Source organism: Delphinapterus leucas, chromosome 4, assembly GCF_059928025.1.
Source record: "Delphinapterus leucas isolate spDelLeu-1000000601 "Yukka" chromosome 4, BTC_Dleu_Yukka2, whole genome shotgun sequence".
Lineage (NCBI taxonomy): Eukaryota > Metazoa > Chordata > Mammalia > Artiodactyla > Monodontidae > Delphinapterus > Delphinapterus leucas.
The window spans coordinates 62,951,981-62,976,518 of record NC_143132.1 but is presented as its reverse complement, the minus strand read 5'-3'; the positions used below and the strand labels follow the sequence as shown (position 1 = coordinate 62,976,518).

Genomic DNA, 24,538 nt, shown 5'->3' with positions numbered 1-24,538 from the left:
GACATATACACACAGCTACACACTCTGCTTGTGCAAGAAGGAAACACTAATTCTCAGAGACTGATCTTTCTAAATGAGAGTTCTCAAACTAGTAATCCCCTAGCCAAACTTAGCCCACAAATATATTTTATTTGGCCCATAGTTTTTGTTTATTTTTAGAAATTGAACCAGTATTGAAAATGGGCACATTTCATATAAAAATTCAGATTTCTGGCTTTTTAAATGAACATTGTAAGATTTAGATACACTAGACCAACAATTCTACATGGCAAAATTTGACTCAACTCAGTAGGGGCTGTCTCCTTTAGTCAGGACCTGTGGTCTTCATTCAGCCACAGTCTCTACTAGTCCCTGTTACTCCCCTCAACATGGAGGCCATGCTAGTTGTTATTCATCACTACGTTGTTCTACTCTTTCCTGCCCACTTCACTCCCTGGCATTTTCTGCCTCTCCATGATAGACCATAGTCAAAACCCATAATTCTAAGTCATAGAAAATCAATGTTATATTCTGATTCCTGACTAAACCTCTTCAGTGGCAGTAATCACTGTTCAAATTTGTCATGTTTTTATCCATAACAAACTTGGATCTGTAGCAAACTTACATTTTTGGTCCGTAAAGTGGAAATGATAAACAAGGAGTAAAACTATAAAATCTCCCTGATCAAAATAATAATTTTAAGAATGAAAATATGATATCTCTTATAGGTGGAATCTAAAAGAAAGATGATACAAATGAACTTATATACAAAAGAGAAATGGACCCAAACTTATGGTTACTAAAGGGGAAGGGTGGGAGGGATAAAGTAGGAGTTTGGGATTAACATATACACACCACTATATATAAAATAAATAACCAACAAGGACCTAATGTATAACAGAGAAAACTATACTCAATATTTAATAATAACCTATAAGGGAAAAAAATCTGAAAAAGAATATATATATTCATATATATATATATGTATATATCTGCATCACTTTGCTCTACACCTGAAACTAACACAATGTTGAAAATCAACTATACTTCAATAAAAAATAAATTAAAAAAATACAATAAAGAAGGGGTAAAGATGTAGAAAGATATATATATATATATACTGGATAGGTGACCATCTCTGATAGCAATTTTAAGTGGCAAGGATAAACATATTCTACTTTCCCGCCCCCCCAATTCATAATGTCCTAGAGTAGATGCTACAGACAGATATGTGACAATTATAAAAATGGAGTGGGATTCCTTGGGGAGAGAGAAAACAAGGCAAAAGTCTTATTTTCTCAATTCTTCAGTTGTGAACTGTCTGGTTGTGGTTGAGAAGGAAGGAATCATGGCATATTAAAGCTGGAATGATGCCTACTAACATTATGTACCTTCTCCCACACCCCAACATTTACAGATGAAGAAACTGAGAATTAGAAATGCTGAGTGACCAGCGCATAGTCATACTACTCATCTTTTGCAGTATCTGGAACACAGGATCTTTGACCAAGAGATAGTGCTGCCCTTGATCATTAGAAATTCTCTCAGTACATGCAGTTGGCATTGATCTCTTATATCTGCAGGCTACATGATGTACCTGTTTCAGTAAGACTTAAGTTGGTCAGTGGGCAGGGAAGATGGTCATATCATGGACTAGGGTGAATTAAATTAATGTAGTTTTCATTTTTATAAAATGTTTCACCTCTGTACCTGTTAGGCCGTGAGACTTTATGAACTGTGTTTAATCCATTGCCCTTTTTACCGAGGCAACATAGTGGAGAGAAAGGAGCCCTGGTAATGAAAGACAGACAGCTCTGATTTATATTCTGGATCTGCCTAGTGTTTAAGACCATGACCAGGAAATTTGATCTTTCTGAATCTCAGCCACTTTATCAGCATGATGAAGATAATGCTACTCAGCTTGGTGGACTGTTAATTTATTATTCATTGAACAAATGCATATTAAACCCTACTATGTGCCAGACATTCTTCTTAATGCTAGTAGAGAGTCAGAAAAAAAAAAAAAAATGTTCTTCCTTACCTTCCAGAGGGCAAGATGGGTGTAAGGATTAAATACATATCTGCAGTGGTTCTTGGCATAGAGGGCATACTCAATAATTTTCATTTTACATTCTCTCCCCTATTCTTTTACAAAACCAAGCCCTAAGATCAGGAAAATCTTTGCTCCCAAGTTTCAGTGTAGAAAACAGAAAAGCATATAAATTGCCAAGGATGGGACTTTGCATATAACCAGCCACAATCCAAAATATTTTTTTCCTACGTGCCCAGCCTGAATAAGATAGGTGATATTAAACAAAAGGGTAAGTGCACAAGCACCCCAACTACACACTTCCTCATGACAACATATGCAATCTCATCCTTATAAAATACAGAAGCAGGCCCAACATTATTTGTATTTCAGAATTTTTCTGTGGCTCCTAGGAAAATATCACAGATATTTGCTTTGTCATTGCTTCTTCACATAACAGTTATAAGGCAAAGTAAACTTCTCCTGCCTCTAATTTCCTACACACTAGAAGTGAGGTTGGGGATAGGTGATTAATCAAGAAAAAAATTCTTATATCTTCTTTTGATCTTCATCTCTGAAAACAAGAAAAGAGTTTAAGCAGAATTAGGCTGAGGGGAGGAGATCTTGAAGGCATTCAGGAAAACTAACAAGTGAATCACTTATTTTTTTTTTTCCCCCAAAAGAATCATTTGTTGATAATTGGGGGAAGAAAAGAGAATCAACACTTTGCTGGGCCTCTTCTATATGTTATTTCATTTAATTCTCACAACATGCAACCAACTAATAAGAATAATATATAATTGGTATAAAACACACACAGTTTAAGTATAATTTTAGATTAGGCATCTTTTGCCCCTATTTTTCCACTGCATCATAAGTGAGGTTCCTCATACCCCATTAGCAGCTCTGATACAGGTCTGTGTTTGCCTGAACTTTGTTTCATTTCAATCCGAGGTATACTTTAGTATTACGTAGAGTTATTTGATGTGGTGACACCTCCCTAAGATACCATCGTGGGGTAATGTAGAAGATACTAGGTGAATGTCATCAGACATCAATTTCAGGCCTGCTGCTAACTGGCTGCATGGCATGGGTTGGGCAAGTCATGGGATCTTGCTGGGCCTCGGTTTCCTCACCTGTGAAATGAGATGAGGATTGACTCCATTAACTGTAACAGCCTTGTAGCTCAACAAAGCCAGGTTCTCAGGGGTTGTGTGTGTGTTTAAATTAGTTTTACTTTGAGATATATGGCTGCCTCACTCTTTCAGAATACTAGAAATATTCTGAATTCTCACAAAAGTAGAGTTTACCTCTCTCTTCAGATATGTGTGAGTGTGTGTGTATATATATATATATGTGTGTGTGTGTATGTGTGTGTGTGTATACATGTGTGTGTGTGTGTGTGTGTATAAAATTAATTCTAAAATCCTCCCATACACACCTGTCATTGGCACCTGCTCCAGGTAAGCTGATGGAATAGGAAACAGGAAACAGGTGCCTGCAGTTATAGATCTCCTCGTTCAGAAGCCTGGATCCTGAATTATGAGAATGCTGTCTCTTTCCTAGAATCTTCTTTCTCTGCCCTCTTCTCTTCATCCCTAATCTTACCTCCTTTCAGTTACCTGAGATGGCTAACCCGGGCTAAATTATTTTTGAAAGTTGTGGCCTTATACTTTGCATGCCTGTATTGTAACAGAAGAAATCAAAGACTAATTTTCAATTGCAATTTCAAGCTGTAGCGGAAGTGAGGATGTTCTGGAGGATGGGAAGGTAACTTCAGGGAAGACAAGCTTTCTGAGCAGCCCACATCCTATAGATGACAACAAACATTCATGGATTTAAGAAATGTAAAGCCCCAGTGGAATTCCCGGTACATAGTAGGAACTGAACACGTGGTAAATCTTCTTATTCTTCCTCTTCAAGTCAGCTTTGCATATTGTATAATCTACTCAGATCCCTGGTAGGGTTGTCCTCTTTTAAAATCCCCTTGAAGCGTTTGAAACCTGGGACAATGTTTTAGAATTTTACCTAATGTATTAGTTCTACAAATGAACCATTTTTCTCTTGCGCTTTCTTTTATCTTTCTCTGGCTCTTGCTAATCCTTTATTTTATACTCCATTGTTCTTTTCTCTCCTTCCTTCTTTTGAATGTGTGCCTTTTACATCTACAGAATTGCCATCTCCTAATATTCTTATTATCCAGCCCACCTCACTGGTGGCCATGGGGTAAAGTAAATTCTCTGGCTTGGGAGCAGGTCTAGTAATGTGCAGAAATACCATCCCTGAGACAAGGGGAGAATTTAATATGCTTTCTAGTCTCTTCTTCCCCTGTGCCCCTCCTCTGTTGTCCCTTGTATCAAAGTACTGAGAGTCGGGCAATCTGTTTTATTTTTTTCTTTTTTTTTCCGTTTTCTTTTCTCCTGCCTTGTTTTGTTTTGTCAGCTTGTAGAAGACTGAGAACCAGGGATGTATGATGAAAGAGCCTGACAGTCTGGAAGCAGGAAACCAGCAGAGGGGTGGGAGGAGCCTGCTGTTGACTCCTGCCCATTCCTGGCATTCTTCCACTTCAATGAACCCTATTTATTTACTTTTCTTTAAAAATGAAGTCAACTACCTGTAGGTTTTTAAAATGAATTTTTATTGGAGTATAGTTGATTGACAGTGTTGTGTTAGTTTCTGCTGTACAGCAAAGTGAATCAGTTATACATATACATATATCCACTCTTGTTGAGATTCTTTTCCCACATAGGTCATTACAGAGTATTGAGTAGAGTTCCTTGTGCTATACAGTAGGTCCTTATTAGTTATCTGTTTTATATACAATAGTGTGTATATGTCAATCCCAGTCTCCCAATTTAAAAGATATGGAACGCTTCGTGAGTTTGTGTATCATCCTTGGGCAGGGGCCATGCTAATCTTCTCTGTATTATTCCAATTTTAGTATATATGAGCTGCCGAAGTGAGCACCTGCCTGTGGTTTTTATTGCCCTCCTTCCCAGGTCTTTGTCTTTCTTATGCCTATTGCTTATTTCCCCCTCTACTTTTTCTTCCTCTCTTCCTCTTTTCCTAGATAACTGTCCTCCCTCTTCTCTAGCTTATACTTTTTTCAAGGACGGCATAAATCCTCTTCATTTCATAAAAGATGGGCTAAACATCAATAATGATAAAACAGAAAATGTGTCTTGCTTTATAAAGTCAGATTTTTTTTTTCATTTTCACATTTCCTCTAACTCTTGAAATAACCCTAAGAGGTATGTATTACTGTCATTCCCATTTCACAGGTGACAAAACCAAGCACAATCCCCACATTACATTAAACTACTAGGTATTCTGATTCCTGATAGTATGCCCTTTGCGCAAAATTTTACTGTCTTTCCATTTTAGTGTGTACTGATCTGTCCCTTCTCCGATTTATTTTAGTACTTGTGCCTGACTGTGTGTAATTTAATATTTAATTATATACTTTCTAGGGCTATTCTGAAATGACTTTATAAATCACTTCATATATATTAGTTTATTCTGTCTAAAAAGATTGATGGCCACACGAAGATGGTCATTCTATCTTATGCTTCTCTTGGAGTATCTGATTCAGTGTCAGTCATCTATGTTTTATAAGTATTTTTAACTGGTTGATTTGAATACAGAAAAGGAAAGATTTATCCTATCTGAACAAGTTTTATATCTCCTTATAAAAAGTGTGTGGATAGGTGGTAATAGTAATAATGATGGTAAGAATACTTGTTGTTCACAAACTACGTCAGCTTTATTCCTCCATGAGAACCATGGATGCTTTCACTGTTAGGATTCCCCCCATTTTACAGATCCTGACCATGGAGCAGACAGTGGCAAAACCACTTCTGCCTGTGCTGCCCTTTGTCAAAGTGAATGGAGACTGCCTCCCTTTGGGAGGCATATTACACTCTATGTTGTGAATGTGACTAGTCGTGGAAGCCACGGCAGTAGTTATCCAAGAGTAAATCAGATTTTTCTGAACAAAGTCAAATGTTTAGGACAGCACTGCAGATCTGGTTAAGCTTAATGCCATTGTGTTATACTACTCTCACCTTCTGTGAAGTGTGATATTTATTTAATTCCTTTACGGTTTTGAACTTCTAGTTTTTTGTTTTTTTCTTTTTCTGGCAGAAATGGTGTAAAGGGAAAGTAAAGAGCTGGCTTGGGATGTTTTTCTTCTGAGAGGAGGAGTACCTCTTAAAGGAGGAAACAGGTGGTGAAGTGCCTCTTCTCTTCCTTACCCTTACGTGACTTCTTAATTTTCCCGTCTTCCTAGGTGGCACGAGAGTCTGGCTTTCATGGCTAAGATCTACAGGAAGTGTTTCTTCCTCAGCTGGAGAAATATTTAGACAGCAGTAGAGACAGACTTGAATCCCCCGCCCACAGTAGACCTCTGGTCCCATCCAGTCTTTCACATGAGAAAACTGAAACATGCTGGATGTTTTTCTAAAGTTTTAAAATTATTTTTAATAATCACAGTACTCTCTTCCTTGGGGACTGACAGTCTTGTTTATTTTTTCCCTTTCACTAGCTTGAGCTTTGCAGAATTTTGTCATTTACTCTTCTTTTCCTCTTTTTTTGAGGGCAGGTAGGAAGTCCCATTCAAGGTTATCATTCAGGTGTCTTTTAAAAGAGGCAGTGGCACAGAGATGCAATGCTTGCTTCGTAGCCTAACTGGGAAGCGGTGGTAAAGGAAGGGATGCTTTCAGGACAGTGAGTTCATTCTTTGTCTGAAAAACAGGTCCGTAAGTAATATTGCAAACATAATAAGCTAAAACAAGAAACAAAACAAATGAGATGATGTTCAAGAAATCCCATAAAAGAGAACATGAAGGAAAAATTGGGGGCACATATGCAGTGTAGGTATTATTGTGGTGGTTTGAGCTTTCTTAAACACAGAAAAGTGCCACCCTTTGTACTCAGAGTGGGTTCCTGGGATAAGCAGCATCTCTGATGAGCTTGTTAGAAATGCAGTCTTCAGCCCCACCTCAGATCTACTGAATCAGAATATGCATTTGACAAGAATACCAGGTAGCTCTTAGGCACTGCTATAGGCTTCTGCCTTTTTGCATCTGACCCCTTTACCTCTACCTGCCCCTTTATTTTACCATGTTCATCCTGAGAATTCTGATTTGATTTCTTGGCTGCTGGATCAAGCAGCCTATTTATAATAAATTGTATAATGCCATAGAGGGGATTAGTATTTAGCTAGAAAAACACAATTCTGATGTCAGGCTAACTATCTCTGGGGGTGCTGGTTGTATATGTTGCTGGGTGCTGTGTGGTTAATATATAATTTCATTCTTTTTTTTTTTTTTTTTGCGGTACGTGGGCCTCTCACTGTTGTGGCCTCTTCCGTTGCAGAGCACAGGCTCCGGACACACAGGTCCAGCGGCCATGGCAGCAGCATGTGGGATCTTCCTGGACCGGGGCACGAACCCGTGTCCCCTGCATTGTCAGGCGGACTCTCAACCACTGCGCCACCAGGGAAGCCCTATAATTTCATTCTTGAAAGGCAGAAATTAGATCAATATTTCTTCATTTCCTTGGGTTTAAGAGTAACACACGCCAGGATTAATAGTTCTCAGGGTTTTTTCAAAATATTAAAATTTGTTCTCTGTTGACTGAACAATAAATCATTTACTCTCTGAGTCCTTCATGCTTAAGGAGTAGTGAAACAACTACCGACTCTGGTTGCAAGATTAAACCTCTGAAATGATATTTACTGATACATTCTTTGCCAGAAAATACCACCATTTTCTTTGCCAGTTACCATGGGTTAATAATGCACTCCTACAACCGTACCTTTTGTTTGCTATTGCTTTATGTGAAGGAAACACAATGAAAGCATCTAGAAAATTCTCACCAGCTACTCTCCCCAAAATGCCATGACACCAGGTTTGTTCTGTACGTTACCATATAATTAAGATTCAAACCTGCTTTGGTCCCTGAGTGTGTTGCTGTGGTGTTGAGGTCTTTCTAGCATATTTTTCTTTGTATTCAGTTACAGAAGCCTGTTTGCTGAAGGTCTTACTCCCATCTGATATTAGAATGGGAAAAACTTAGCATGTTTTTTCCTCCATAGTTGACTACAGAGCCAAACTAAAGTATATTAACTGGTGAATTGGGATAATGTCTGATTCAAATCAAAAGAAAAATCCATTTTGCTTGAGTAGGTTCAACTCTGTGAGAATTACAATTTCTTTCACTCTGTCATGTCTACCACTGTGACTGAATTATCTATGGTGGCCCTAATTCAGCATTTTTAACTTTTAGTCATTAATTGTACAGCAGAGGATTTGATCAGCCTTGCAGAAATTTGAATCGGTTTTTAATAGAATAAAAAATACCACTTTCTCTATATCAGGGGAGCTTCATGAACACAGTAGGTACTCAAAAATATGTGTTCTATTTCTTAGATTCTCAATAAAGATATTGAAATTCTACCCTGTTCAGTAGTTATGCCTAAAATTAAAGAAAGAGAGTACAAGGGGAATTGTTTCTTTTTCTTAATATTAAAGATAATGCATCATGCCAGAAGAAAAATTCTAACATCAATAGTTCTTTAATCCATTTCTAAGAGATATGCCTTTGCCTAGAAGTATGTTGATTGACCTTCGGGGTACTTTTAAACCCAAAGCTCCACGTCAGAATTGGAATCAAAACACATATCTTTCTTGCTGAGCACAATATTCTTTTCAATTCAACAAGAATTTATCATGTGCCCAGCATTATGGTAGGCAAGGGAAATCCTAAAGATAGAAAATATGGTCCCTTCTCTCTATACAGCATATTTATTATTTCACGAACTAGAAGCTCAAAGAATATATAAGTTGGAGACTTGCATTTAAAGATTGTCATTATCTGTTTTCACCAAGCTGATGCATGTCCTCTTTTAGAAAGTAGCACACTAGCTACCCAATTCTCACACTCAGTTTTATCCTAAACTCTTCCCTTTCTCTTCCCACTATACCCAACCTATCATCATTCACTTGATTCTACCTCCATAATACATCTTGATTCAATATCTTTCTCTCCGTTGTTTATGCTGCTAATTTAGATTGGCCTGCATTACCTTTGGCTTGGACGATTGCAGTATCCTTTTAACTTTTTAACTGCTCTCTCTGACTCTGGCTTTCTACCTAACCAATTTCTTAAAACATAGATCTGAAATTGATGCTGCTTTTATTAGTATTCTCTGTCATTCACAAGATAGAGTTCAGACCCTATATTCTAAACTTAGGCTTCCAGTTTTGTTTCTATCAGCATAGATACTTATACCCTACATTCCCTCCAGAACACACTCAGCTGTTTCAGCATCTGGAGTTTTACTCATCAAACTCCCCTGCCTGGAATGATCTTTCTTCTCATCTTTTCTCCATTTGACAACTAACAAAGCACCTTTCAAATTTTCATATAAGAAAGTATTTCCCATCATTTTCCTAAGTAGAATTGACCTTCCTCACCCTTGAGTCCCATGTAGATTGGGCACACTTCCATCCTTATCCCCACTATATCTATTTCCATTTGATCGTAAGCTCCTAAAGACAGGATCCAGATATTTGTCTGTCTAGCTCCTGGAAGAGTGAGTAGAATGTAGCAAGTGCTCATCACAAGGCAAATGAGAGCATGAATGACAAATGTGTGCTAAGAAGATGAATGGCCAAAATGTGATACTCCTATGGAAGAATATCTATGAAGAGGCTCATCCAATGGATGTCTTATATTGCTGCTGTAACAAGTTGGCACAAACTTGGTAACTTAAAAGAGCATGAATGTATCATCTTACATTTCTGGAAGTCAGAAGTCTAAAATGAGTCAATAGGGCTGCATGCCTTCTGGAGGCTGTAGAGGAGAATCTGTTTTCTTGCCCTTCCTAGCTCTAGAGGCTGCCTGCTTGCATTGGCCTGTGACCACACATCACTCTGACCTCTACTGCTGTTGTCACATCTCCTCTCTGACTCTTCTACCACCCTCTTCCGTCCTTTACTTACCTCATGATTATATTGATCCCACCAATGTAATTCATGATAGTTTCCCCATCTCAAAGTCCTTAATTAATCACACCTACAAAATCCTGATGTCATGTAAAGTAACGTATTCACAGATTCCAGAGATAAGGATGTGGACATCTTTGGGGGACCATTATTCTGACTACCACAGCCAGGATCAAGCCATTTCTTGGATATGACAAATACTTTCAGGCCCATTGTTTTGAAAGGAAGATGGAAAATAACCTTGCAGGGAGGAGATGGCTGGTACTGAAGAAATTAGAAACACACCCACAAAGACCACCTGGGGCTCACAGGCAAGTTTACAGGCTGATACTCATGCCCACATGTATATATTCTGCAGGCACCTTCACATCCAGTCTTTTCTGACGCATCTCCAAGTCAAGGCCTTCCACAGTGCTCCCTGGACTCCACATTGCCCTTGTGCTTTTTCTAAAAACTTTTTCTGAAGATGAACCTTAGCTTGATTTCATGTGTTATGGTGCTGGATGAAGGTGATTTGCCTTAGCTGCCACCCACCTAAAAAGGGCCCATGTGGGTAAAAGGTTCTATTTCTACAAGCTCACTTCAGTCTTCTTGACATAGCAAGGGACACTCATATCTCTACTATTCAGAAATCAGTTGGAGCGCTTGAGGGAAGAATGTGAACATCTTTGGTTTGAGATGGTTGTGATTTTCTGAAGAGTTTCTTGCTTTGTTGTTCCTTTGAAAAGCCTCAGGAAAAACTCTGTCAGACTGATTCCAAGACTCATAGCCTGAAATACAACTTGCCCATTGATACATGTCTGCCTTTAAGATTCTCTGTCACTCCTCTAAGGTCACATGTTGTTTGTCTTAACTTTAAATACAGTTTTGCTCCTGAATGACGGAAAGCTTCTTTGATGCTATTGTTACCCCTTCATGTCCTTGGCTGGTAGACAACTGTGAGTAAGTCACAGGACTGTTTAAATTTCTCTGCTTCTTTTCCCTTGAGACCTGATGGCCCTCCCTGTCTGGACTTCTCAGCCCTCTAACCCTGCGCTCTACATTCTCTAAATGTGTGTTTGCACACTTGTGCATGTGCACGTGTTGGTATCCTGAGAGTCAAATGCCTTTTCTCTTCCCACTTAACTGGATTCAGACTGTAAGAACACTGTGTTCTGAAATAGCAGCGCTAATCCTCTTGCCCTGAAGGGGATGGTGTTTAGAATCTTGAAAGTCCTTTATCAGACTAAACTCTATTTCTTTATAGCCAGGAGCCTCCTTCTATCATAAATACTTGTCATGAAAGTGCCTTCAGCTGACAAGATAATGCCTTATCAATCATAAAATCCACAAATTATGCAGATGTCTCCTTCTATTCTGTTTGTATTGTCATTTGTGTAAAAAAAAGGAAGTTAGAAGCATAGAAGCAGGATTCAATCAGGTCACTTCCCCCATGTGCTTGAAAAGTCAAAGACTTGTTTCTCACTGGATTTAAGAAACAGATTGTCACTCAGGCAAAATCAATTAATAGTAATTAGATACTCACTTTATTAGGGGGCACTGGGTGAGGGGGAAAAAGTGGCATGAGGTAACTTTCTGGCAAATTCAAGTTCTGCAGTGTTGACTGAATTTGATTTTTGTAGAATGGTTAACAACCCGAGGGCATTATCCAGAGCTGTCAGTTATATATCAAGGAGTTCTCTGAATTTGGCTAAGCTTATTAGGGAGAGCATTATCATTTATGAGAAAATTCCATGAGGTTTTTTAAGTACATGGAGTCCTCGAGCAATATGAAAGACACACACAGTGAACCAGGAGATAGGCAGTGCTCAGTCTCAGGAGAATGACAGGTTGTCTTGACCCAGGCTGGATTTGAAGCTGAGGTTTACGTTACTGCAGAGTGGAGTTTTAGATCATGAAGTCCCCTCTGGCTCATCTTCTCTGCTTAGCCTGTGTCAATTTTTTTTTTTTTAAGTACCTGAATTACATTTTTATGTTGCTCTATAAATAAAGTGCTTGCGACATTTTTAATACATTGACAGTTCCTGTAAGTCACCGCTCCTTTCATTAAATTGAAAGGCGGATTGGGTCACTTGAATTTGGTAATGCGGTATCAAATGGAGTTCAAATCCAACTCGGAAATAAACAAGCTCCTTCAAATTTAAGTACAAATGAAGCTTTAGTGATGTTTAAATCATAACTCAAAAGCAACTTTATTCAAGGAACGTAAATCATTATATAATCTGTTAGAGAAACCCACAACCAAATATAATGAAGCGTTAGCTCTGAAGTTAGTCATCTCGTTTTATTTTTCTTTGTAATTCAGGAACCCAGTAGATTAGCATGCATTTAATTGTCCATTCACCAAACATTAATTTATGCCTGTTATATATCAGGACTGTTATACAGCCTGGAAATACAGAAATAAATATCACAAGTCAGTCTTTTAAGGACAAATGTATAGAAAGAGTCGTGGGACAATGTGGGACAATCACTGCCTAGCCTGGGGAAGGACAAAAGATTGCCTAGAAGAGATGATTCCTGAGCTGAGCTTGACAGGGAGGAGGAGGTAGCCAAGGCAAGCACTGGGGATTAGAGGGTGGCCATTCTGCGAAGTGGGAACGCTGAACAGGAATGGAGTTTTCAGTGGGTAAAATGGGAGTGGCAAGAGATATTTTTTTAAGAGACAGCAAGGGGACCAGCATGAAAAGCCTGGTATAACACACTGGTAGTTTTGGTTCTAACCTGAAATTCACAGGCAGCTATTGGGGAGTTTTAAAAACAGCCCACCATGTGACTTGGGTTTTAGAAAGATGACTCTGACAACATCATGGAAGAGTGATGGATGTTGGGGAATAGTGCAAAACTGGAAGCGGGGAGACCAATGAGGTTTCAGAATCCAGAAGATGGCTGTCTGATCTAGAGAAGGAGAGGTGAGGATGTGGGATGTAAAGAAAAGGGAAGAGTGAAGGATAACTCTTCTTTCTTGCTTGATCAGCTGGGTGGATGGCAATAGTGTTTGCTAAGAGAGAGAAAAGTGGAGAAGTAGTAGTACTTTGAGGAGGAAAAGAGGTAGGAGATGAGTGCCATGTAGTTTAGGATGATGGTACACAATAATAACATAAATAAAATATTCTTGAGCAACATTGCGTTACCTTTTTTCATTTAGTGGCCCATACCTTTCAATTCCTTTTAAATGAAATCTGCTTTAACTATATCATATTAACATTATAACCTTTTGTGCCTTTTTTCTGTATGTCCCAATTCACTCAACCTCTTATAACATTTTTTTCCCTTTTTTGTAAGGTCCACACTTTTCTGGTGTAACTTTGGCATCCCACTTACCTCTTGTGTCTTAGTATCCCTGTCTATGTTACAAGGCTAAATTTTAGCATTAGAGATACACATACAGTCTCTTCCAACCCAAACAATCTCTTATTCCATAATCTTGGGTTTTTAATGCTGCTTACCCATATCAGACCTTCTCTTTGCAAATGATTTGATATTCCTTGGTTGATATCAAGTTGATTACAGGAAGGGTACAACGTGGGAGCATCTAAGCCGGAACAAATTGCCCAAAGCTAATAACTCACCCCTGATTCTGCTGTGTTTTTCCTTTAAAAAATTAAGAGAAGGAACTGAATGAGCCTTGGGGCAGAAAGAGCAGCTAATGTTCAGCTTACCACCTGTTTCTGAATTGTAAGCAATTTGAGCATCTTGATTGTGCTAAAAAGCAAGGTTTTCTAATAATTATGCAGCATATACACCTTGATCATTACACAGCAGAACCAATCCCATGACAGATCTGTCCGAAATTCCCTCATTATATACGTAAAAAAAAGGAGTAATAAGGTAAAATGAGGAAGAGTGAATTGTCCAGAAACAAAAGAGGGCAACTACAAATTTGAGAAAAGAAGGTGTACTTCCAGAATGGAACTTTAAACTCTTCAGATAGATAATCTCCCCCTTCAGTCAAAAACCCTGCCATAAGTAATATAACATGCACAGATGTGCTTTTTAAGTGTACCTATGAAATCAAAGATGGAGTGTGGTATCTGAGTTTCCTCTCCAGATGTCCGCTTGGCTTCCTTCCTTACCTCCCAGCAGTGTTTACTTAGATAACACCGTATCAGGGAGGTTTTCCTGACTGCTTTATTTAAAATCGCCCCACTACCCAATTCAACACTCTCCATTCTTTTTTCTTACTTCATTTGACTCCATAGCACTTAAATCCATTTAACAAGCTACATGTTTAGCATTTTTATTTTGTTGTATGTGCATCTTCCCCTGCCCAAATAGAATTTAGAGTTCCTTGAATCATGGATGTGTGTCTCTTTTGTCTGTTGCTCTATTCACAGCCCGAAGAACAGCGCTTGACACATGGTAGACACTCAATAAATATTTGCTGAATAAGTGAGTGGTCAATTGTTTTAGAGCTATTTGCATCTCAACGTTTTTTTCTACGAGATTTAATGTCATCATTTTTTTCTTACATTTAAAAAATGTACTAAAATTGTTGTATGACCACAAAATTATGAACAGGAGGACTACTATCTTAAGAAAGATGAAAAATATCTTAAGTAGTTGATCCTAGAAGATCTCCATTGACTTTTATTTTTTTTAATGGTTCTCTCTTTTTTTTTTAAATAAATTTATTTATTTATTTATTTATTTTTGGCTGTATTGGGTCTTCGTTGCTGTGCGCAGGCTTTCTCTGGTTGCAGCTGGTGGGGGCTACTCTTCCTTGCGGTGCGTGGGCTTCTCATTGCAGTGGCTTCTCTCATTGCGGAGCACGGGCTCTAGGCAAGCGGGCTTCAATAGTTGCAGCAAGTGAGCTCAGTAATTGTGGCTCGTGGGCTCTAGAGTGCAGGCTCATGAGCTCAGTAGTTGTGAGGCACGGGCTTAGCTGCTCCGCGGTATGTGGGATCTTCCAGGACCAGGGCTCGAATCCGCGTCCCCTGAATTGGCAGGCAGATTCTTAACCACTGCACCACCAGGGAAGTCCCGCATTGACTTTTTTTTAAAGGGAGAAATCTGGTTTAAACAGGATAGATTTAAGGTAACTCTTTTATGATTCTTAGCTTTAGAAAAATGGATTTTTAGAGGGTTTAAAGGATTTTCATACTCTTGTGAAGTATCTTCTGGAAATATGCATATAATAGCCTAAGGGGAGGGGGGGAGTCATGTGAATATTTTGCTTCTGGCTTTGGAAGCTTTTCATTCCTATTTGAATCATTTGAATAATAGTCTCACAGTTGTTCCCCCACTATTTGTTAGATTTAGAGATTTTGGAGGAAGCTCAGAAAGAAATGAATGAGTAGGCACAGTGTTCATTGATTACACATATAAGCAGAATAATGTCAATTTATCAATTTCTGGTTCATGCCTTTTTTTTTTTTTTTTGCGGTACGCGGGCCTCCCACTGTTGTGGCCTCTCCCATCGCGGAGCACAGGCTCCGGACGCGCAGGCTCAGTGGCCATGGCTCACGGGCCCAGCCGCTCCGCGGCATGTGGGATCTTCCCGGACCAGGGCACGAACCCGTGCCCCTGCATCGGCAGGCGGACTCTCAACCACTGCGCCACCAGGGAAGCCCTCATGCCTGCTTTTAAGGGGGTGGAGAATAAAGACATGCTGTGCCCAGAATGGGCTGGTTAAATAGGCAGAAGAGGCCCTGTGCCCTCCCCAATTCAGACCTACTGTGTCTTGCTCAACATGAGAATTCATGCAGACTTTTATCATTAAATGCAAAACCATAAGGCTGAATGAGGGGAGGGAGGAGAGGTAATACAGAGAAGAGGAGATTTCCTCTTTAGTCAAAGACATAGCTTTGACTTCTTCACAAATCTGAAAACTCTTAGATGTATTTTCAATTTTGATATGTTCCTGTGTTCATTCATTTTTTCAACAAACTTTTTTTGATGCTTGCTCTGTATCAGGTACTGTATTCTATCTAGGTAATATAGGGATTCATTCATTATTGAAAAAATATGTTTTGAGTCCCTACTAGTGCCAGGCCCTCTTCCAAGCACTAATGATAGAGAAGTGAATACATCAAAGTTCCTGCTTCCACTGAGTTCACATAACGGAGAATGACAATAAGCAAGTAAATGAAAACAAGAACACGCAAATATTGCCAGGTGCTAGCAAGTGCCACCGTGGCGAATAAAGCCAGTTAAGTGGAATGGAGCAAGGGGTGGGGGTATGGAGATGAACCTGAGATGAAACACAGGGTAATATTACAAAACAAAGGGTAGGATGGTGAGATGGGGGTTGGTGGTTAGGTATCATTATAATTGTACAGGGCAGAGATGGCAATGACCATGCTAAGGGGCTGGTAGTGAGGTAAAGAAGAATATAAGTAAATAGATATGTCTTTATATGTATATTTATCTATGTATCATATACGTGTATGAATATACATCAGTATCTCTTATTGGGGCTTCCGTGGTGGTGCAGTGGTTGGGAGTCCGCCTGCCGATGCAGGGGATGTGGGTTCGTGCCCCGGTCCGGGAGGATCCCACGTGCCGCGCAGCGGCTGGGCCCGTGAGCCATGGCCGCTGAGCCTGCGTGTCCGGAGCCTGTGCTCCGCAACGGGAGAGGCCACAACAGTGAGAGGCACGCGTACCGCAAAAAAAAAATATATATATATATATATATGTATATATATATATATCTTATTGTATTTATCTCTATAGGAAGAGGGAGAAACCGAATAGAGAAGGTATAAGCTATGTTAAAAAAAAAAAAGTAGACTGGGCAGGACTCAGCCACTTTTTAAATCTTTATCGGGCAGTTGCTTAATTTGGGCTGTGTGCTAGATAGACATCTCAGACGCACAGTACACGTGTGTAGGTGCACAGTACTTTATGTAGGAAGGTCCGTTGTTATGTGTAAAACAACATGGACTGTGTCTACCTCAGAGAATACTTAGCAGATTCGTGAACCGAGCCTGTCCCGTTTTATGTGTCTTCTCAAAAAGGGTAATTACTTTTTAGAGTATGTTAGTAAAGGAAAATGTATTTCCATTGTAGATTCATATTTGTATTACATAAGCAAGTCTTTTCCCTGCAGGACACAAAGCCTGGTCAGCCCTACTGACTGAAGGTAGTAATAAAGCCATCAGACTCTCAGTAAAGAAACAATTGCCTTGAGGATGAGAAGTGTTAGCTTATAGACAATTCAAAAATTGATGGATTGTTTCCCACTCACACTACCCCCTCAAGAATTTAGCCACCAATTCCATATACACGTGCACACACCCATATGAAGTAAGTTTTAAAGAGGGTTCTCTGGCACTGATGAGTGTCACTTCAGAATGCTTTCTCTTCCCATTAGATTGGATTACTGAGCCGGAGAGTGGAGGGTTTGTCCCTTTCTGACCAGGACACTGATGAGCCTCATGAATTAAAATTTATGTCTTCCGTTGTGGCTGATGTGCCACCTGGCTCTTTTGAATTATCACAGCCACCAAATGAATTTTATAGTCCATTGGGGGCTGTCCATGCTTGTTAAGGTGATATTTCCATCTCTGGCATAGCACAGAATCTCATCTTCTCCTTGGTGAATAATCACGGTGCCAAATGCCCATCAGCCGTCTTTTGCTTCTTGAAATGGTCTCTAAGTTATGCAACCTCTGCTTCGTAGAAGGCCAGTCGAAAGATGGAATTATGATCAAACCCTAACAGCCCTGTTGATTATCTCTATTGTATTATCAGCTTCCACTAGCCTCTGGTTTAGTGACGTATGTTCCCTAGATGGGTTTGTTCTATTTCCATCTGATTTTCCCTATTTCTGTTCTTCTGTTACTAGTTTCTATTATTTTCTAGTTCTGTTTCTTGCCTATTCTGTTAAAATCACTTAGGTTCACTCTGCTGGGAGATTTCCTTACATCATTGCATTTAATTCTTTCAAGAATCTGTGAGTAGGTATATCTATTCCTATATTGCAAATGCAAGAAGGTTGCCCAAGGTCATGTAGGTAGTAGGAGAAAAAGCCAGAATTCCACTTGTGATTATAAGATTCCAAAGACTATGTTTTTTTTGTTTTTTTAATATCCAATACTGCTTCTTAAGAAAGCCATGTATGTATATTTCCCTCATTCTGCTAAACCTCACTCTGACATTCTCAGTATCTCACAGCAAACTTTCCTGGGAGAAGAGAACAGCACTACAATATTTACTTCAGTGCCTTTCCAGCAGTTTTCTTCTAAGTCATGAAAGTAATATGAGGAGACAAAGAACATAAAATTTGGACTTAGGAAATATGGCTTTGAGTATAGTTCTGGCACCAACGAGTCAGGTGATCTGGGCAAATTCCTCTCAAGTGTAAAATTACATAATAATGCCCATAGGATCTTGAGGTTATGGAAAGATTAAAATGAGGCTACTTAGAGGTGTCCATGGCCATCCGATTGACCCAAAGACATACAATGGCTGAAGATCAGTGGTTTGGATGGAAGGGCCCTAATGAGATCTCTTATAAGTTTCTGCAAATCAGATCCTGGGGCATGCCTGAATCCCTGTATTTTCTAAGTTATGTTTGTGAAAACCACTCAATATATTGTTCTAAACCTGGGTTTTTCCCTAAAGTGTTCCAAAGTCAAGTGTTGTTGTGTATAACCCAAGGTATCTGATAAATATGATACCCAATCTACCATTCCCCTGGAGTCTGATGCCCATGGGATCTCAGTGAGACAAGTCTGAGGCCAAAATGGCTAAATTGAGTAGATCATAGGCAAGGAGGTTGCCTGACAGACTATATGGTTGTCTCATCTATAAGGGTTTGGGTCCTGGTGGTATCGTCATATTCCATCCTCCTCTTGAGAACCGGCATTCCTAGGTTGGCATTCCTAGCATACTCACTAGAGGGAGCCCCAGCGCCAGAGGTAACTCAGACCTGGAGTAGATTCTGAGAGACAGTTCTAGATGATAAGGATTCCCTGAGCTTTCCTAGCTCCATGGGATGCCCATGTTCAGGGATCCCAGAATGACAGTAACTACTGAAATGGATTGCTAAGTGAAAACCACTTTGATCCTCAGCAAGGCTGCCTCTGTTGATAAGGAAAAGGGAGGTTCATGTTCCAAGTCCTAGGTGTCAGGCAAGGCTGGATTGGCAGAGGTAAAGGGTGACTCATTTTAATGTAACAGTTGATGCACATTTGTGACGAAAGGCTCCAAGTCTCTACCGTCAAAGGGCATCAAGCCCCCAGCCACTGAGTAAAACAGGGAAGAAAGAGGTAAAGATTCTCCTAGGAATTTACCATTTCTCTCTATCACAATGTGCCCCATGAGGAATTCTTTAAAACACTTACTATGAGTATTATTTTCTTAGGGTAAACTTTACATTTTAGATTGGTTTTGGATAAAACAAAAGGGTGTGTGCAGGTGGATTCCATTTGGATACAGCATTCTTCCTGGTGCTGGCTGGTCATCTTGTTACTGCTGTTAACCTTGCTAGAGCCTATCAGGGGGTTGAGTTAATGTATCCTAACCATTACTCACTTACCTCATTCGTTATGTGAGACTTAGGTAGTTCATACTTTGAAATAAAATAAAATAAAAGGAAAGATGTTTGAATCACTTAGTTGAAAGGTGGTATAAAGTCCAGCATTTCATAGTTTGCTTGAAGGAAAAAATATATTCTTGATATAGGAGGGAATGGAGAAAGGGTAGAGTGGGTTTTCCATTTGGGTCCAATGACTGCATGGCTCTCATCCCTTGGCTGCCGATTAGAATCACCTGCGATGCTTTAAAAAAGACCAATACCCCAGTCACAATCTAGACCATTTAAATGAGAATCTCTGGAGGGGGAGCCTGAGCATCGATAATTTAAAATAGCTTCTTGGGTGATGCTAGTCCACACTCAGAATTGAGCACCCTCATAAAATGCCTATCTCAGGTGACTCAATGATGAGTATCACTAACTACCTCCAGTGTTACAGTGTTAGCCTTAGAGAAGAGAAGAGAATGCCTTGGGAGAAGATAACACCTGAAGTTGAACATGCAAACTCTGTGTAATTAAACTTAACCTAAAAATTCAGAATCACGCAGACACTCTATTTTCTTCTAGACATTCTTACCTTCTTTTCATACATATAATAATCGATACTCTTAGGTTGTTTCTTTTTTTTTTAAACATCTTTATTGGAGCATAACTGCTTTACAGTGGTGTGTTAGTTTCTGCTTTATAACAAAGTGAATCAGCTATACGTATACATATATCCCCATGTCCCCTCCCTCTTGCGTCTCCGTCCCACCCTCCCTATCCAACCCCTCTAGGTGGTCACAAAGCACCGAGCTGATCTCCCTGTGCTATGCGGCTGCTTCCCACTAGCTATCTATTTTACGTTTGGTAGTATATATAAGTTCTTAGGTTGTTTCTATGTTGCATTTCCTTTCTTTTTTAAGAACTACAGTACAGTAATTTCCAACTATTTTAAATCTTGTCATAGCAGTTAATCCTACTTTTAGTTCTTTTGGATGGCTGCACAGCCACCTAGAAAGAAAACAGCATGTTAATTGATGAGACAAATCAGAATTCAAAATGCCTGTTGAGTCAGGAGCTTCTGAAGATTTTGAAAATGGTCAAATGCATGTGTGTTTGTCCACTGGAATTAGTATTAGTGGACACAGCCAGTCCAGCTCTTCCATGTACTAGTGGCAGCATTGTCTGTGTTCCTCTGTACCTTACAAAGCAGGTTCCTCCTCATTTTATCCTCACTGTATCCGTGAAGTAGGATAGAATAGGGATTATTATACACATTTTATAGATAAGGGAATTGAACCTTAAGGTTGATTAATGGCTTTTGAAGTGTAATTCTACTGCAACATGATACTGCTGTAATTGGGATATTTTCTCCCTTTGTATTTATACTGGCATTTGCTTGTATGTATAAAAGCTATTTTTTAAATGTATTTTATGCAACTATAGTTGATTTACAATGTTTTGTTAATTTCTGCTGTACAGCAAAGTGATTCAGTTATACATGTATACATATAAATATATATATATATATATATACACATTCTTTTTCATTATGGTTTATCACGGGATATTGAATAAAGTCCCATGTGCTATACAGTAGGACCTTGTTGTTTATCCATTCTATGTATAATAGTTTGCATCTGCTAATCCCAAACTCCTAATCTATCCCTCCCCCAGCCCCTTCTCCCTTGGCATCCACAAATCTGTTCTCTATGCCTGTAGGTCTATTTCACAGATAAGTTCATTTGTGTCATATTTTAGATTCCACATATAAGCGATATCATATGGTGTTTGTCTTCCTCTTTCTGACTCACTTCACTTAGTGTGATAATCTCTTGGTCTATCCATGTTGCTGGAAATGGCATTATTTCATTCTTTTTTATGGCTGAGTAGATTGTATGTATGTACCACATCTTTTTTATCTTTTCTTCTGTGAATGGACATTTAGGTTGTTTCCATGTCTTGGCTATTGTGATAGAAAAGCTGTTGATTTTTATACATTAACTTTGCACTCACACTCCTATCAAGTTTCTTTACCGATCTAATGCTTTTTCTTTTTTTTCCCCCTCTGTTTTTGCAGATTGTAAAAATACTATCTCTAAATAATCACAATGTTTCTTATACTTTGCTATTAGTGCACACCTTATTTCTTTACCTTGTCTATTTGTAGTGCTAGTTAATTACAGAGCGGTGTTAAATATTTGTGATACTGGGCATTCTATTTTTGGTACTAACTTTAATGAGAATACATTGAAATGTTCCATGTCTAATCATGATACTGGCTTTTAGTCTGAGAGAGAGAAATCTCTATGTGTTTTTGTGTTTATTATATATGTGCTTATAAGATAGATGCATGTATAAAATGCAGCGTTAACAAGTATCCCACTCTGACAACTCAACAAGTAAACGACAAAAGACCCAACTGAAAAATGGACAAAGGACTTGAATAGACATATCTTCAAAGAAGATATTCAAATGGCCAATAAGCCCATGAAAGGATGTTCAACATCATTAGTCATTAGGGAAATACAAATCAAAACCACCATGAAATAACTCCTTCACGTCCACTAGGATGGCTATAATTATTTAAAAATGAAAAATACGAAGTGTTGGTGAGGATATGGAGAAATTGGAACCTTCACACATTGCTGGTGGGAACTGAAAGTGGTGCAGCCCTGTGGAGAACTGTTTGGTGGTTCCTCAAAAAGTTGAACATAGAATTACCATATGCCTCAGCAATTCCACTCCTAGGTATATATCTCAACCTAAAGATGTTGTTATCAACTGAATTGTGCCCCCTCCACCCCAAATTCACGTGTTGAAGCCCTAAGCCTCAGTGTGACTACATTTGGACATAAGGACATTAAAAAGGTAATTAAAATTAAATTAGGTCATAACAGTAAAGACCTTAATTCAACATGGTGGGTGTCCTTATAAGAAGAGAGGGTTAACCGTGGCTTACATGCACAGAGCAAAGGCCATGTGAGAACACAGTGAGATGGTAGCCATCTGCAAACCAAGGAGTGTGACCTCCGGAAAAAACCAACCCTGCCAGCACCTTAATCTTGGACTTCTAGCCCCAGAACTGTGAGAAAATAAACTATTGTTATTTACACCACCAAATCTATGGTGTTTTTGTCACGGCAGTCTTAGCAGGCTAATACAGATGTTTACATAAAAACTTGTACATGATGTTTATAGCAACGATAATCATAGTAGCCCAAAGGTAGAAACAACACAGATGCCCACAAACTGATATATGGGTAAACAGAATGTGGTTTGTCCATACAATGGAATATTATTCAGCCTAAAAGGGAACGAAGGATTGATACCTAATACAGCATGAATGAACCTTGGAAACATGCTAAGCAAAAGGAGTCAGACACAAAGGATCACATATTGTGAGATTTCTTTTGTATACAATACCTGGAATGAGCAAATCCATACAGACAGACAGCAATTAGTGGTTACCAGAGGCCGGGGTTCAGGGGTGGGGATAAGGAATGACTGGTTAGCGCATATGGGTTTCCTTACCAACCCTTGGTAATTTCTATCTTTTTCATTTTAGTCATTCTGTTTTGTGGGTCTTGCTAAATACTGTGGTTTTAATTTGCATTTTAGGAATGGCTAATGAAATTGAATACATTTTCATATATATTTTGGCAATTTGGTGATCCTTTTCTGTGAAGTTTTGTTACATCATTTGGCCAAATTGTCTGTCTTTTGCTTATTTATTTTTGGAGTTATTTATATATTATGATCATGATTTCTGAACCCTTTGTTATAAACGTATTACACATATCTTCTCTCACTCTATGGGTTGCCACTTTATCCTCTTTTGATGGTACCATATATCATTTATTTTTCTTTTTTTCTTACTGCTTTTATTCTGGGTCAGTTTTGTGTTACATCCAAGTGTTGCAAATATCCATATACATTTAATAAAAGCCTCTTATTATGCCTCTTATATAGTTTTCAGTGTCTGATATATCTGAATGGTTCTCCATTCTTACTTGTAATTTTGAGTTTCTGTAATTTTTTCTCTTTTTTTATTGTCTAGGTTAACTAGTATTGTATCAGTGATTTGTTTCTCAGAAAAGTGGTCCTTGGATTTCTTAGTTTTGAATTTATTAACTTTATTTGACTTTTATCTTTATTAATACATCCCTTTTGTTTCTGTTAATTGTATTTTGTTGCTCTAATTTCTTGAGTTGAATAATTAATCCATATATTGTCATTCTTTCTTTTTAAGAGATGTAAGAATTTAATTATATAGGTGTTCTTTCAAGTACAGCTTTCTTCATATACCTTGGATAGAATACATAATGTTTGCATAATTATTATTTTATAAAGCAACTGTTTGTTTAACAAGAGTGGGGATGGCAACATTATTTAGGAACACAAAATCTTTAATTCAGGTAGGCTGTATCAGACCCTTTTTCTCATCGAATCCACCAAGCTCTCTGCCAGTATGGCATGTCTTCATTCTTTCAGGCTCTACCTCCTTGACCAGCACATGCTCCCAGTTAGGTTGGCAGATGCACAGCCCTTCTCTATGGTGGTTTGGCATTTACCCAGCTATTTTCAGCTGCCTCTTCCCCATCTTTTATTTGTCCACATTCCAACCTGAAACTCATTCTACCTGCCTCTTGAAGAGATGGCATATATCAACCTCCTGAGTGTTGTCAAGCTGCTTTTTGCTTCCCTCATCCCCACGGAAAGGAACCCAGGATGCTCCTGGGGCCCACATGTGAGATATTCCAATGAGAGGTTTCTGTTTGATCTTCAGGGTCATGCCAACTGCTTCTGAAAAAAAATGCTGAAGCCCACTTGGAGTCTATAGAACTCTGGATCGGCTACAATAAGCCTCCCTTGGTTTGGTCCCAAATCTGCATCTTCATAAGTTTTGGGTTGAAATTTTTGCTATCAGCTGTTTCAGAGAAGATGGGGTTTCCTTCTCCGTTTTTCATTTGTGTTATAGTTTCCAAGTGGCTCTACGGAGAGCAGATAATGGTCCCTATCGTGCCATCTTCAATCTGACTTCTGTACTGTGTTAGT

General features: G+C 38.9%; 1 non-coding gene across 1 annotated transcript; it reads right to left on the bottom strand.

The window, feature by feature from the left end:
• Positions 1 to 4,866: 4,866 nt before the first annotated feature.
• LOC115802410 (U6 spliceosomal RNA) lies at positions 4,867 to 4,975 on the bottom strand. The gene has a single exon (XR_004022876.2). It is a non-coding gene; the product is annotated as a U6 spliceosomal RNA (small nuclear RNA).
• Positions 4,976 to 24,538: the final 19,563 nt, after the last annotated feature.